At 35.6% G+C, this 14,958-nt stretch overlaps 1 protein-coding gene and 1 long non-coding RNA gene across 4 annotated transcripts in view; one reads left to right on the top strand and one right to left on the bottom strand.

Moving 5' to 3' along the window:
- The window catches only part of BRINP3 (BMP/retinoic acid inducible neural specific 3), a 234,131-nt gene that overhangs the window by 22,221 nt on the left and 196,952 nt on the right, over positions 1–14,958 (bottom strand). The gene's annotated exons all lie outside the window — the stretch shown is intronic.
- Positions 1–14,958, top strand: part of LOC138686444 (uncharacterized) — an 86,759-nt gene that overhangs the window by 52,530 nt on the left and 19,271 nt on the right. The window contains exon 3 of the long non-coding RNA XR_011325828.1: positions 2,722–2,780. This is a non-coding gene — a long non-coding RNA (uncharacterized lncRNA). The remainder of the gene's footprint in view (positions 1–2,721; positions 2,781–14,958) is intronic.

Raw genomic sequence — 14,958 nt, 5'->3', positions numbered from 1 at the left:
ACAAAGATTCCTAAAAAAAAAAAAAAAGAAAGAAAGAAAAAAGGAAACAGTGTGGTAGAAGCCAGACTGTTTAAAATAGATCAGTATTTTAAATTTTGTTTTTGTAAAAGTCACATCTTTAACAGATCTACGAACACTGAAGTTAGTCAAAAGCCAAAATCAGTCTCTCTGAAGTCATTAAGATATATCACCTTTCTCCCAGGTTAATGTGTTAAACACTACTCATTGCTCATGTGAATAGCTTACTTGTTCTTCAATATAGTGTAACCAACATTTGGTGTATTCAGAAACCCACCAGTGCTGTGCACATTTATTTATCACAGGGTGCCAAAGAAGAGTTAGAGTCAAACTCACAACCACAGTCAATATGCAAAGCTAAACCATTTCAAGGGGTGATACTCTTTAAGAATATCCTTGTTTTCACAGTCAAAGATGGTTCTCTAAAGCAGTGTGTAAGGGCTTGAGCAACTGGAGTGGAAACTATTATTTAGACGTGTTTTTTAAAGCATAAAGAACAAAAGTATTTTTTTAAGCCTGGAACACAATTTCTTCATATGTGTTTACATAATCATGAAGATGGTTTTGCTAAGGTTAGTATATTTGTATTATTCCTACTTGTTGTCAGGTAAAGCAATATGTCACATTTTATTATTCAGTTCCTTCTGACCTGCTAAAGTATTTCTTATTAAACTTAAGTTTTTCTTAGCAGGATCTATCCTTGTAAGAATTTGAGGAACACAAAAGTGACACTACAGTAATAAATCAAAAATACTAACAGACTTCAGTGTTTAGCTTTAAAGTACACAGTCGTTGCCTCACAAAGATATACAATACCATATTCTTACAAGTAAGCATCTGAATAAAGTTAATTTTCTATAGAAAATTATGAGTTTTAAAATACATTCAACATTTTCTCTTATTCGTTCACTGAAAGCTTAATGTGTCCATGACAATTTAAAAATGATTACAGGAATGTAGTATCTGAGCCCATGTTGGTAGCTTGTTTGGTCTTTAACATACATACTGAGGAACATAGAGTTCAGAAATGTGAATTTAATTAGTATTATTCTGCTATTAAAAAGGAAAAAAAAAAAACAACCTCAAATCCTACTCAGGAAATTTTATTTGTGTAAAGGAACTTCAGAAAATTTTCATTTCTTTATTGTTAATTTTCTTTGTACCTGTATCTGTTTGATACCTGCCAGACTGAGAGCAAGTTGTTCTATAGATTGATGCAATTGCTGCTGCAGAAATCAAACTGAATCCTTTTTGCTATGGATACAGTTAAAATGAATGAAATTAAAGTGTTACTATTTCATTAATGGAAAACTTATATTGTCTTACAAATAAGAAAAAAACCAAAACAAAACAAAATGTGAAAGAGCCTAAGCAAGAAATTTATCTTCTTGTGACTCAACTGGTCATAAATAAAACCTTGGGAAAAAAGACTATTAATCAAGGAAAACTTCATTTCTTATAAAAAGTATCTTAATTTGGATAGTCATTATAAAGGAGATCTCTTATTCTTACATTGTGAGATCAGTGGGTATCTTCCAGCTGATGCCAGCAGCCCATTAAATGAACTTCCTTTGTGAGTGAGATTTCACATGACACATAGCAGCAATTCTAATTCCAGCTGAGTTTCAGCAGAATTTAGATGGTTACAAATTTTTGTCTTGTAATTAATGAGCAATAAAAACTGTAAGTCAAATACCCTTTTTATTCAGAGTTGTTAATACACTATCACCTCTCTGCTGCTGTTCAGGTTATTCAGGTGCTTGTGTACAGGTCCCACCATGGAAGCTGCTACCAGTGCCACAGACACTCTGGGGCATCTTCTCAGGCTCAGACATGACACTGAAGGAATATGTGCTTGATCCTTAAAAGCACATAGGCACTTTCCTCACACTATAGTCATGGCTTTGTGGCTAATCCCTTCACCGTGAAGTACAGTAACAACTATGATGCTGGTACTCAAGAGCACCAGTGCCCAGCTGCCAGCTGCCCCAGCCCCAGGCATGCCCTTAACCTCTCCTCAGTCCCCCTGTGCCACAGAAGTTAAGCAAATACTCTGTTCATGTAATCCCATGCTCAACCAAATATTTACATCCCTTCCAATATTTGTATAATGACCCCAGTGTCCCCTAAACAGCATTCCAGTGTTTTATATTCCTCATCCTCCTTGAAGGGTGAATTCCACAGAGGAAGACTGAGTTTCTAGGCAGTATATTTCCTTTTGTAAGAACATGGGAGCTGTTAAGACTCCAATCATCATGTAAGTATTCAGAAGTGCTATGCTACAATAATCTACTTTTATGGGAGTTTGGAAGATGAATATAAAATAACATAATCCCCAGCTGTGCTGTTATGTGTAAAGCCATCCCATTAATCATACTCAGTTTTACTTTACAGCTTAAAAGTATGCAAAGTGTTACTGCCATTCAGGTGCCTTAATACTGGCAGTTGCACACCTTAACTGCATTTTAAAAGCTATCTTCTCAAGAAATTAAGCACTCGATCTTTTCCTTTCCTCCAGTGGAAATGTTAATTCAGCACCTTCTGATGTCGAGAACATATGCAGAACTGCCTAGAAATCTAGGCAAGCAAATGAAACCTCAGAAGTGTCCCAGCTTCCATACCTGAATATAAGGTGTTAACCACATTAAAATAATAACAATAATAATAATAATAATAATAATAATAGATTCTGTTTCTTTACAGATTATCTGAACTGATTTAGCATCTGTATTTTTCCATGAAGATACTGGGCAAAAGTAACAGTAAGTAGTTAAACTACATCATTGCACGGAGAGGGGAATAGATTATTTGGGGTTCAAAAGAATGAATCCATGCTAGATTGATGTTGCCAATAAAGAAATGGAAATCTTATTAAGGTCTGGGGGAGCTTGCAAGCATAAGAGTGCAAACAAGTAAATACTCTTAACTGCTCACTTCTTTCCTGGAGCTGATAGCATTGATGTGATGTTGGATTTGAATTGTGATCAGGCAGCTAAGTTCAGATCTAAAAAGGAATATGTAATAAGGTCAGGAAGAGAGGAAACTACTGTAACTAGTTGCTAGTTTTGATCTGATACTTGTAAACTCCAGTTTTCTACTTAATCATCAAGGCAATACCTCAGATCAGAACCAAGGAAATGTTGTGAAATAGAGCCTTTTCTTCCAAAGCGTGGAAAGTGCTATGACTCAGAGGGATTAACCTGTGATGTACCCTCCTAAAACAAAGCTTCTCAGAGTGCAAAAGCAGAACTCACAAGTCAGGACAGTTTTATAAAATTCCTGGGGGTGGATTTAAGAAACCATTAATTTTTTTTTTTTTTTAAGAGGCAAAGTATTGTGCATTTTAACTTGTGTGCACAAGAAATTTCTACCTGACAATTTTGAAGGAAAGTTGTACAGTTTTGTTGAAGAGAGAATTCTGCAAGTGTTCTTCTTAATTTTATTAATTAAATTTCTGTAAATGTGTGAATATGATTTTGTGTGTACAGAGTTGTATATTTTATATCAATGATTAGGGATTATGATCTGCAAATATTGCAAGGTATTTCTACTTACATTTACTATCAAGGCTAGACATTTAAACTAGGAATTACATAAAAATTATGTGAATTTCACACACACAAAACATTGGTTCAGTTTCACTATCACCTTCACACAAAGGGTGGAAAGGATACAGTGAGTGCTCTTGAAAACTTCAAAGATGAACTAGATTAAAAGAGTTTTTTTGTAAAATATATTTGCAAGTTTGGTTGAGATGTATGATCTCATAGACTGTGAGACTTGCAATGTCATCGATTTCACAACTGCATGGCACCATTCATCTGAATTTGTCTATAGAGCTCTATAACCAGATGACTGTCTGCTATTCAGCAAAAAGAAGAAACAGACTCTGGAATCATTATTTGCCAAGATTCACAGGTGCCTCCTGTAGAAAACTTCTTTATAAAGCTTCACTCCTCTGTGTCAGGACACGAATCTCTATTCAGTACAGAGAAATTTTGCCTTTCATAAACAGAGGGTCTATTTTTATCTTTGAAGTTAATCCAACCCCAAGTTGCAGCAACACTTAGAAGCACAGATGGAGATATTCTGTATAGACTTCCTTTTAAATATTCATGGATGGAAACCTGTTTCTCTACTTCTGTCATTCAAAGCTGAGGATTCTGGCTTTTATGAACTTTTGCTCATCTCTTAATCCACAAGTAAAATGTTTCCTCTCCAATGCAATTGACATTATAACCAAATGTGGATATACATAGATAAGCAGTCTACATATGCAGCAGATGGTCAGCAGAAGAAATAAAAAATCACTTAATGTTGTACAACCTTATACCAGTGGCAAGATTCATTAAACTGTGGACTGGACTCAGCAAGATAGAAAATGCTACTCAAGTGTTTTGCAATGTATTGAGGGCTAAATTGATGAAACAGAAAGTCTGCATGCTGTCTTGGGATTTGCTACATTGGTCTCTACTCAGAGCTTATTTAACTGAAGTTTTGTAGAGAAACATTAAGGACAACACATTCAGCAGCTTAGCTATCCATTTCACAGTACCTTGCTCACATCTTGGACATATTTGCCAACTATCTCATTTATATTTATACTGTATCTTAGCCATCACTCCAGGAATTATCTAAACCAGTAGTGCTTTCTGCAGATAATACACTGATGAAGCAGTCTACACAGATGGTAAGCTTTCAACTTACATTAAAAAAATCATCAGTTATTGTTCCTATTTTTTTCCAAAATTAAGGCAACTTTGTCCAAAAATATGTAGAATAATATATGCACAATTTCAAGGGCATGATGCCTTTGGGTTCTTCTAAGATCAATTAAAGAATTTTTTAGGATTTCTTCTTAACTATCAACCAGAAGTTTCTTAAATTTGCAAGATTAAAAGAAAAATAAAACCTAATAAAAGTTCAAGATAATGATCCTGATTTCAGTTTCTATTGGAAGTATAACTGTTTAAAATAAGGAAGGAGAGTCTTAGGAAATATAATTAACACAGTCTAAGCAATGTTGAAAGAGATTACTAATTGCTGTTTTTTAGAAGGGTATGCATTTTGAAAAGTTAATATCTATCAAAATTTCTGTTTTAATACAAAGACTTATACATCAATTTTAACTGATGCCACAAATCCTGACATTTGCTGCACTTCTATCTAATGAGGAGAGGTCTGAATGCATATTGAAGCCATTCCTCATATGGGTAGAACAGGAACTATTTATGTAAGAATCTGAATGGCCAAAAAGCCAGATGATCAAAGGATTTTTTTTTTCCTTTTTTTTTTTAACTAAAAACTGGAGAAAATAAATTTTGTGGTATATATGACAGCAGCTTCACAATGGGGAAGAAAGCTTGACTGTAGAGATTGCATTTATTTTTATAATTTCTTGAGTTTTGAACAAACACATTCATTTATTATTGAAAAGTAAGCAAAGAAAAGGTGATTCTGGCTGGAATTCAGAGAAGGTTTTAGTTCAGTTTGGTTTGGGTCATCTTTAATATCTTGACAATTAAGAGAAGTCAGTCATTAAAGATAATAAAATAAAACTATGCTAGAAAATTAGCAAGTGTCACCTTCTGTCTGGGGTGCCAACAAATTTTATTACTTCAGCTCCTTGCAATACATAAGTCCTTTATTTTGTACTTATCATCTGTGGTTCCATATATGGATTTCTAGAAAACTGATAATACTATGACTGGGATAATTTCCTGACAAATTAATTGGAATTAATGCCTTCTGCAGCTGTGCTGTATCATCTGCTACTTCAGGGATATTTTTAAGTGATCTGTGGTCATCAATTTTAAAATATACTACTAATTGTATCTCTTCAATATGCCTTAGAGTTCCAAAAAGCATGCACTAGATGGGTAAACAGATTATATGTTCTGAATCAGCACTTGCCCTCCAATCACGTTGGATAGATCACGTGGGATCCCAGGATGTGATCTCTTTTATTTCCTCTTATGAATTCTGACACCTTCCTGTGCAAAAAAACCCTTCCTGCCATTTCCTTCGGTGAGGTGTGGGTTGAAGCCATGGGACACAGATGTCTTAGACATTTGACTTTCTCTTTGTCATTGGTGGTTATGCAGTCAGAAGATACGGAGATAACTGTTTAACTCCAAAATACTGGACAAACTGTGAATGTGGAGGAAGGAAACCTGATAGAAAGGCAATCTTGTTTTCATTTCAGATGTTGCTTTAAGGCCCTGATCTCCTTCACTTGTTGATGAAATAAAACTTCATTTGCATTCTCCCAGCCTGAAGCTTTTCTGTTTCCTGCCTAAAAAAAAAAAGACTTTAAAATTGATTTTTTTAAAGAATGTTACTGATAACACCATGCTTTGTATTCATTCCCTGTGGTATGTTTATGGCACTTTTCCAAAAGAATATAAATATCTGGAAATATCTGGGAAAAAAATGCATAAATGTAGGTCTATGCCTTTTGTACAATAACATCTTACAGAAAGTCTCAATAATAAAGAATTATATTTTCTTTTTCTCTCCAGAACCATACAAAACATGAACTCAGTTTACACATCAATAAGATAATGAGTTCTTCACAGACTATAAACATCATGGCAGTAAATGATTGCATTGAAAATTAACATTTCTAGTGGGCAACTTCTGCCACTCTTGTATTTTCTAGTCTCTTGTTTGGTAAGTAGTCTGAAAGCAAATAATCCTATTCCAGGTACAAGCAACTTGGTCAGCCTGAATAAGGATAGCAGAACCCACTCTTGAAATTTTTCTAACTCTAATATTAACCAGAATAAGAGATGATAATCTGCTGCTTATTAAATACTTGGAATATCTTTTGAGATACAAAAAATATCCAAATTGTATATAGACATATCAGAAGCAAGGTTATACCTCACTAGATATTGCCACGTACCAGAAAAACTGAGCTGAAAACTCTGGAGTTAGTTTGTGTTAGCTGGGGTCTCTGAGTGCAGCCCTTGAGCTACATTAAGTTTATAAGAAATCTGTCAGGAATGTAAATGTTCTGACAACACAAAATATGAGGTGAATACCTCAACAATAAAGCTTTTCCCTGGGTGACATCTGTCCACACAGCACACATCACCACCACAACTAACGCCCTTGCCAATGCTCTCAGCTGAGAAGCCAAGGAATAAAACACCATGGAGTTTATTATTTATCATGGACTTTCTTTCACACCCTCCAGCTATGATCCCTACCAGTGAAAATTGAGACATGTTGGCAAGACAGTGCAAGCCTGGGCCTGCTACCAATCCTGTCTCTCTGGGAGCACGTCAGAGGGCTAGATGTTCCTGAGCTGTCTGCCTGGCACCTCTCTGGAGTGCTAAACTCATTCAGAAACTGAGGAAGGCAAGAAGGGAGAAAGACAAGGGGAGGGGGCAAAGACAGTTTCTGGCTAATGTCATACCATTGCTGTCAGTAGAGCTGTTGAGTTTGCTACTTGGTATTCTTTGGGGTAAATGAACTGTACATTGTTTTTACCAATCTGTATATAGCTACATGCATAAGATACCAGTACTGAATTCATAATTTGAAATTTTTAATTTTTCAGAGGGTATTTTATGTTTCCAAAAATTAACTACCTTTGTGTATAATTTTTTTCCTACTGTTTCTGTCCATAAACTACTCTACCCTTGACAGTATGCATAGCAATTATGCACAAACTGAATTCTTATCTAGCAGTTCAATTTCAGAGATCTCCCTACCCTTTACACTTCAATATGCACCTTATTCTTTCTATTAATTTATTTTGCTCTTATCAAAAGCTTGTAAGAAAATAGAGAACCTATTACACCAAGAATTAATGTATTTTTGGTTTATAAAAGACATAATAGACTGTAAATACAAAAGAATGACTAACTTTGAATGACCTGGAAGCTATATTAGATATTTCTTTCTTTGTGTTGCAAATGGAAGAACAACATAGTATGAAACAGCCATATCAAACTTTGAGTAAGGCTTTTCATGATCCTATCTGTATGTATTGGCCAGATAGGAAAATGTTCCCAGAACTATGTCATTTGGAAACACTTAAGACACAATGGGAGTGGTGCATTCTGGAAGCAAAGGATTTTTTGTTTGTTTGTTTGTTTTTGAAAGGAGCAGAAGAGTACACATGAGACAATGCAAACAATTCAGATGCAGGCTTACGGTACTTTTCAAAGCATTTTTAAAAATCAAAAGCTTGAAAAACCACCATCTGCAGGACTGAAACTATACAATCTTCAAAATTCTCTAAAGACAAAGCTATTATATGTCTTTAGCTAAGATGACCTGAGGCACAGCCCTGAAGGTTAAAGTCTGGCATTTGATGTCCCCTTGGAGAATTAGTATCTTGCCTTCTGAGTGAGCTAACAGAGTAAATTGCATATGACTTAACACAGGTGAGAAATTTAAGACACTTGCTTGTATGTGTTCATTTCTATGTCAATGCATCTCTCACAGTTCTTTGACTTGTTTAATTAAGAAGTTTTTCTGATTCCAAGCCTGAAATCTTGTTTTCAGAGTGCTGACAGACATGACCTGACAAGCAGAGACCTCTTTGTCAAAGTGAGGCATCAGAACGATGAAAGGTTTTGCCTGAAATATGGATATGCGTGGCAATATCCCCTGACCCCCCTCAAGTCCAACCTTCATCTTCCCTTTTATTCTGCACTCATATCAAAGCTTTCTTATGCTTTGCATTAATGCCACCTTTCCACAGAGGAGACATATTTTTATTCTCAATAGCACAGACCAGAAAAGCATTTATGTTACAGCAATTCATCCCAGCCTGAGCTGAGACTGGGGCCTTACTCTGACGTGCTGTACAAACACATAGCGAGCGACTGTCTGTGTATCACTCTAAAGAAACACAATAGATAAAAGAGAGCAAGGGAGGTGTGATATTGTCAGCCTATTGTCAGCCCTGTTGTACTATGGCGGGCACAGACAGAGGGACTTTGGTGACTCCACAGAGGAAGCCTGATGCTGGAGACTGACCATCAAAGATCATTCTTTCTTATTTTTCTCCTGTCTTACTTAGTAACTTACAGATGATAAAAGATGTGCCCTTATGGTACATTTTACACTCTTCTGGATCAGATAAAGCAATGTTCAGATATGCTCTTATTATACAGGTGAATCTAGAAGATGCTGCAACTTTCCGAACTTGGGAATAGCCAGAAGCCCAGGGTGTTCCAAGATCCAATATCTCACGTTAGTGTCCTTGCCTGACCTCCAGTTGCATTTGCGGTGTACATTATCATGATGCTTTAAGGCGGGGGGTGCTACCTAGAGAGGATCGTAGCCATTATGTCACATGTCTTGACTACAAAGACAGATGGTCATCAGGGTAGGAGCAAACAGAAGCTGCCAAGCCCAGAAATGTGTGCCAGGATCTATCTACATGTCAAGTAATTATTTTAAAGTGTAGGCTTGCAAGCCTTGTGAGTCACCACAGTGTTGGCTCTGATGTTGTTTCTACAAGTGATTCATGTGGATAGGTGATTAAGATATCTTTAAATTTGGCCTGAGGGAAGGTCCTTTACAGCAGTTTGGTCACAGTAAAAACCAAAAGGCCAAAAGCAAGCCCCTCAGTATTGTAGATCTACACTGGGGATTAAATGTGCTGAATACTGTATCTTTACAGCCAAAATTCTGCAGCAGCTTTTTCTTAATCTGCACTTTTTTTTTTTTTAATACCACATTTCTATAAAATAAAATGCTATTTTAAGCTGCTGGGTTTTATTGTCTTCAAATTTTCAGGCTCCAGTACTGATAGCACCAATTGCATTACAAAATTTGCCTGGGAAAAAAAAGGAAGTTTGGGCATTTGTGTTGGAAACAACAAGGGATTTTTGGTAGGTGGAAGGGACAGAGGCAATCTGTAGTGCAATAAGTGTTAGCAGATCTTAAAAATATGGATACCCTACATACTGTTTGATGAGAGAGAATGGGAAATTGAGCCCAACTTTCCCTTCTCAGAACTGGACTGCATAGAGGAAATTGGTTTTCCAAAGGAATATGGGTTTTCCATTCATATCACCCAGTTACTCTTAGAAGAGAGCCCACAAGAATGAGATGGACACTAAAGTAGTCATTCTTCTTGAGTGAATTGATTTACTTCAGTCATCTTCTGCTGTTGCATTTCTAAATACTGTCTCCTCTAAGGTATTGTCTGAATATTCAGCAGTATTATATAATAGATGGGCAGTACATGGAATGAAGTCACATTTCTCATGCCAATGTTTTGTCCTTTTAAAGTATAAACTGTTTGCCAGTGCAGCAGTACTGTAATAGTGGTTAGTGATTCAGCAATCATATTTTAGTATTACAAGTCTCAGAACAAGGTGTAATACAACATCCTACAATATTAAATTAACATTGTTATCATATCATACTATATTGGTCTAACAACTCCTTTCATGTGAGATGACTTCTGCTAAGATAATTTTCTTTTTTTAACAGTTTGTATCATGTGACAACATGTAAAATATAATTGCTAAAGCACTACTATTAGGGTACAGTTGCACTGGTAAGTAGTCCATAATTTAAAAAGACAAAACATTGGCATGAGAGATGTGACTTCATTCTACATATTGCACGTATGGTATTTCCAGAGCATGGAAGCAGGCATACTCCTGCTCTGTGACATTAATATAACCTGTCTACTAGTTTCACAGCACTTTATGATATGGTTAAATTACTTCATTCTAATGTTGCTATTCATCAAAAAAATCAAAAGTGGAGTTGTGGGGAGGCTGGAAAAATTTTCATGTACAGCATGTGATCAAGAACAGCCTCTATGAGTATGTAATAAAGTGCTGGAACATTAGAAAAAAAAATCTCCTTGAAAGAAAACATATTACAAGGACAGATACTAACAGCAGACTGCCCCAGGTATATACAGCTATTAAAATATGTGTGAAAACACACATATACACAAGAGTTTATCTTAGCTTGTCATTGTTATCAGACCTATTATTTGCAGTCCTGTATATCATATTTTTATGTCTGTCACGTTAGTTTTAAATAACTCTAATCCCCAATCCAATTAAAGGTATCACCTCAAAGTGGATCATTTTATTTCCTTTGAGAAAAGATACAGACTTATTATTCAGTTTAGTAAAGCAACCACTGCCAAACTGACCTTCATTTTATCTCACATACTTTCATCTTATCACCTTCCTTTTCAATGGCATGCAACTTTCACTTGTGCACCTGGTGTGTTAGATCAAATCAAAATTTCCACTGGAGAGGTGTTCCTTTACATTGAAACTTGCAAATCCATTTTTAACTCCCACATGCAATATCTTAATTGAAGCAAATTAAAAAAAAATCTGGTATTTTTAATAATACAATATGATGTACAATCTAAGTACATTTTTCTTTGCTCTTTCTTGGAATGATTTTTGTTTAGAAACATCTCTATGACACATTGTACTCTATTAAAAGAAGAACATGTTCTAAAACCAGACAAAATATTGCTTGTTTAGCACCTCTTGTTCGGAAGCATCATATACATTAGACCCAGTCCAGTCAACTGAGCTTTTGCTGTCTTGCCCTGTCTTTCCATAAGAAAATTTTCATCTAGACTCACTGTTCGCCTTCATTCTAGCAGTCTGCTAAGTGATGTATAATTAGATTTTTTTCCCTTATATCCAATGCCACAAATGTGCTTCGAAAAGAAAAAACTCTGTGTAATGTACTGTGAGCTTCCATATATTAAACTTTGTGGCTTCCTTGGTGGAAGATTTTATTCCTTAGTAATTTTGTGCACATGAATCAATTGAACTTATAGCAAAGCAATCTAAAGTAACTGATTACCAACTTTGGGACATAAGGAACTAATCCTGTGTAACATCCTGAGGGCATAGGATTAATCTACACTATCTTTTTTTGTGTATATTTCGCTCTGAAGCATTCTGAAGAAAACAGGTTTCAAGGCCTCAGTATTCTGATGAACTGTGTTTACAAATACTATAAAAGAGTCAGATATCTTATATCTTTTTTCTGCATATGGACTGAAGAGAAGGCTAAGATACAAGTCCCTTCTCTGAAGTGTTTTTACGGTATTCAGGCCCCGTTGTGCTCTGAGGGCATGTGAATTTTTTGGTCTGTGAAATTCAAAAGGAAGAGGAAAATAATAAAAAAATGCAAATTCATGGCTCTTCCTCCTTTTATAGCTGCCTGTGGTGCATTCTGTGGGAAATTCCAGAATAAATTCTGGGTTTGAAAGCCAGAATTCTCTCTGCAACTCTTCTGTTTGATGCAGCCATTCACTGCCCCTGGTGATGAACTCCTTCTAAATCTACATTAGCTTCAGAGTATGTTTCTTAAAAAAAAATCCTTTATGAAGATAAGGACATGTTTCAAACATAAGGTTGCTGAGAATGGCTTTCCTTTCAGAAACAAGGATTTTTCTATGATTATTAAGGTATTTTTTAAAAGTTATTACATAGTTTTGTCGGTATTTGCCTTCAGCTTGCATTACCGGAATAAGATCCTTTAAAAAACTGGCTAGACTCTTGGTATAACCAACATCTTCACTGTAAATTATATGGTAATATTAAGCATCCAGTCTTTTCAAAAATTCAAATACTGACATTTTATTTAAGATTAAATGCTTTTGTGTGCAAATGTTGTACCTTGGTCTTTTATAATTAAAAGTCTTATTTACTTCAGTTGCTCATAATCTTCAGTTGCAGTTTCTGCAGCAGTTTTCCATTTTGTTATTATGCCAAGGAAGATGTAATTTTTTCCACTGGCTTATTGTTGTATTTACATTATGTTTCTCCTTTTAATACTTTTGTTTATGTCTTTATTAAATCACAAATTCTGCTGGTTAAATTTGGACTCAAGCGATGCTTTTTCATTATGAGGTGATTTAAACTGCATACAAATAAGGTTTGTATATATAGCAATATACTGTACTGAGTGCATTCACTCAAATGGGTAACATTAGCCAAGGAACCAATTTGAATGACACAGAAAAGAGTGAAATCAAGTGCTGAACTGCTACTTCTGAAAGAAGAAATGAAAGTTTTTCCTTGTCTTCAATGTCTTTCAGTAGTGTTTGAATATTAAATCCAATCACAGGAAATCATTGCCATTCTTATTGAAAAATATTTGGGAAAGTGAAGATGTGAACATTCTCTTCCACCAACACAGTTTATATTTCTTTTATGCTCTTAAGCATAGATATTCTAGTTTTGTCATTTTTGTTCCATAATTTGGGTGGATGTAAGTGCCTGCTTACCCTCAGCTCTGGTTCAGGTGTTTCACTGACAGCAATTCATGGGTAGGATCAGGTCTTCTGTTCCTGTGATTTTCAGCTTCTCAGCATATAGTCATCATGTTTGAAAAGAAATCTTACCGATATGTTAACCAAAACAGAGACAAAACCAACTTTCCCTCCCCATAACACAGTGACAATTGTATAACCACAACTTTGCTCGCTGCTTTACCTCTTCCCATTGCATATGTGAGCTACAGTGTCCTATATGGACATCCTTATTGAGTAAAATTGATATTTCTTTATTCCCTCCACTTATTTTGTCTTTGAAAAATGAGAAGATTCAATCCAAAGGTGACGTTAACATGAGATTATGCATGCACAGATCTCATCTTTCAGTGCAGGTATGAGTCTCAGTGCTCAGCCTAAGCTATGAGGTAGCCTGCCCTTTGCTGCCTGTAATAAGGTATCACTTTCTCACCTCATCTGAGAAAGATGCTGCTGGAATAGAGAGCTTGGACTAACTTAATGACTACATCAGTCCTTTTCTCAGAGTAGATGTACTAGACCACAGATACCATATGCAAACTTCTTCTGAAGATTAACAATTGTTCCTTGCACCTCATGGTCCTAATACAGAAATATGCATGATGAGCTTAGGCAGACATGTGGGTTTGCACCTCATCTTGATTCCTACAAAGCAAAATGTATTGTGCTTCTAACATTGTTTCAAAAACTCTGCTATATACATTTTACAACACCTACAGATTCCTGCAAAGCAAAATGTATTGTGCCACTAGCGGTGTTTCAACAACTTTCCTGTATAAAAACTGCAGCAAGAGCTGGCCATCTAGTGGAATAACAATTGCTGCATGCAGTAGACTCTGGCCAAGCAAACTCAATGAATGAGCATATGATACTGCAAGTTTTTAAGGCTAATGTGTCAATGCAATGAGAACATATTAGTAATAATCACTTGAGCCTTTTGAAGGAGCAGAGCCTCGAATGCATAGAGGCAGTAGCTCACCTGGTAGCATTACTCCACAGAACATCAAGTTTCTTTTTCAGAGTGCATTTTTTTTAATCTTGTTTTATTCTTTATCTCTTGAAATTGAATGTTTTATCATTCCATCCCTCTATACAACATGGGAACAGATTATCTACATAGCAATTTCTGTGCTCCTGTTGGTTTTGAATTTTCAGTTGGTATTTTTCTTTGAACTCAGACAAGTAAATACTTCACTGATTACAGAAAGTGTATTGATTAATTCAGGTGAATTTTAAAAGGTACACTGAGCAGTACCGTAATGGTTTATAATGGAAATCTATGGAATTTGATGTATCTTGGCATGATTTGACTTTCAGGAAAAGGAACAATGGTCTGCTTCATGTTAATGAAAGAAAGCTTGAAATCTGGGAGAACATCTGGAACTTGAAAAGATTTGCAATGAACAGAATAAAATAAAAATAGTAATCCTGTTCCCATCCCCAGTGTATACAAAAGTGCTGCAGTAAAAAAGACATTGTTCCGATCGCTAGTGCAGACTGAAAGAAAACTATTTGTACACTATTCTAGCTGAAGAATATAAACTATGTTTGAAAAGGAGACACAGGAATGTAGTTTCTTAAACTTGCAGTTGATTGACTCTTTTCTACTATGAACAATGATGTTAGGAGAGGATTCAAAGGTATTTTGGTTCAAGGATTAG

Source organism: Haliaeetus albicilla, chromosome 8 (assembly GCF_947461875.1).
Source record: "Haliaeetus albicilla chromosome 8, bHalAlb1.1, whole genome shotgun sequence".
NCBI classification, from domain to species: Eukaryota; Metazoa; Chordata; class Aves; order Accipitriformes; family Accipitridae; genus Haliaeetus; species Haliaeetus albicilla.
This window is presented reverse-complemented; position numbering and strand designations above follow the sequence as displayed.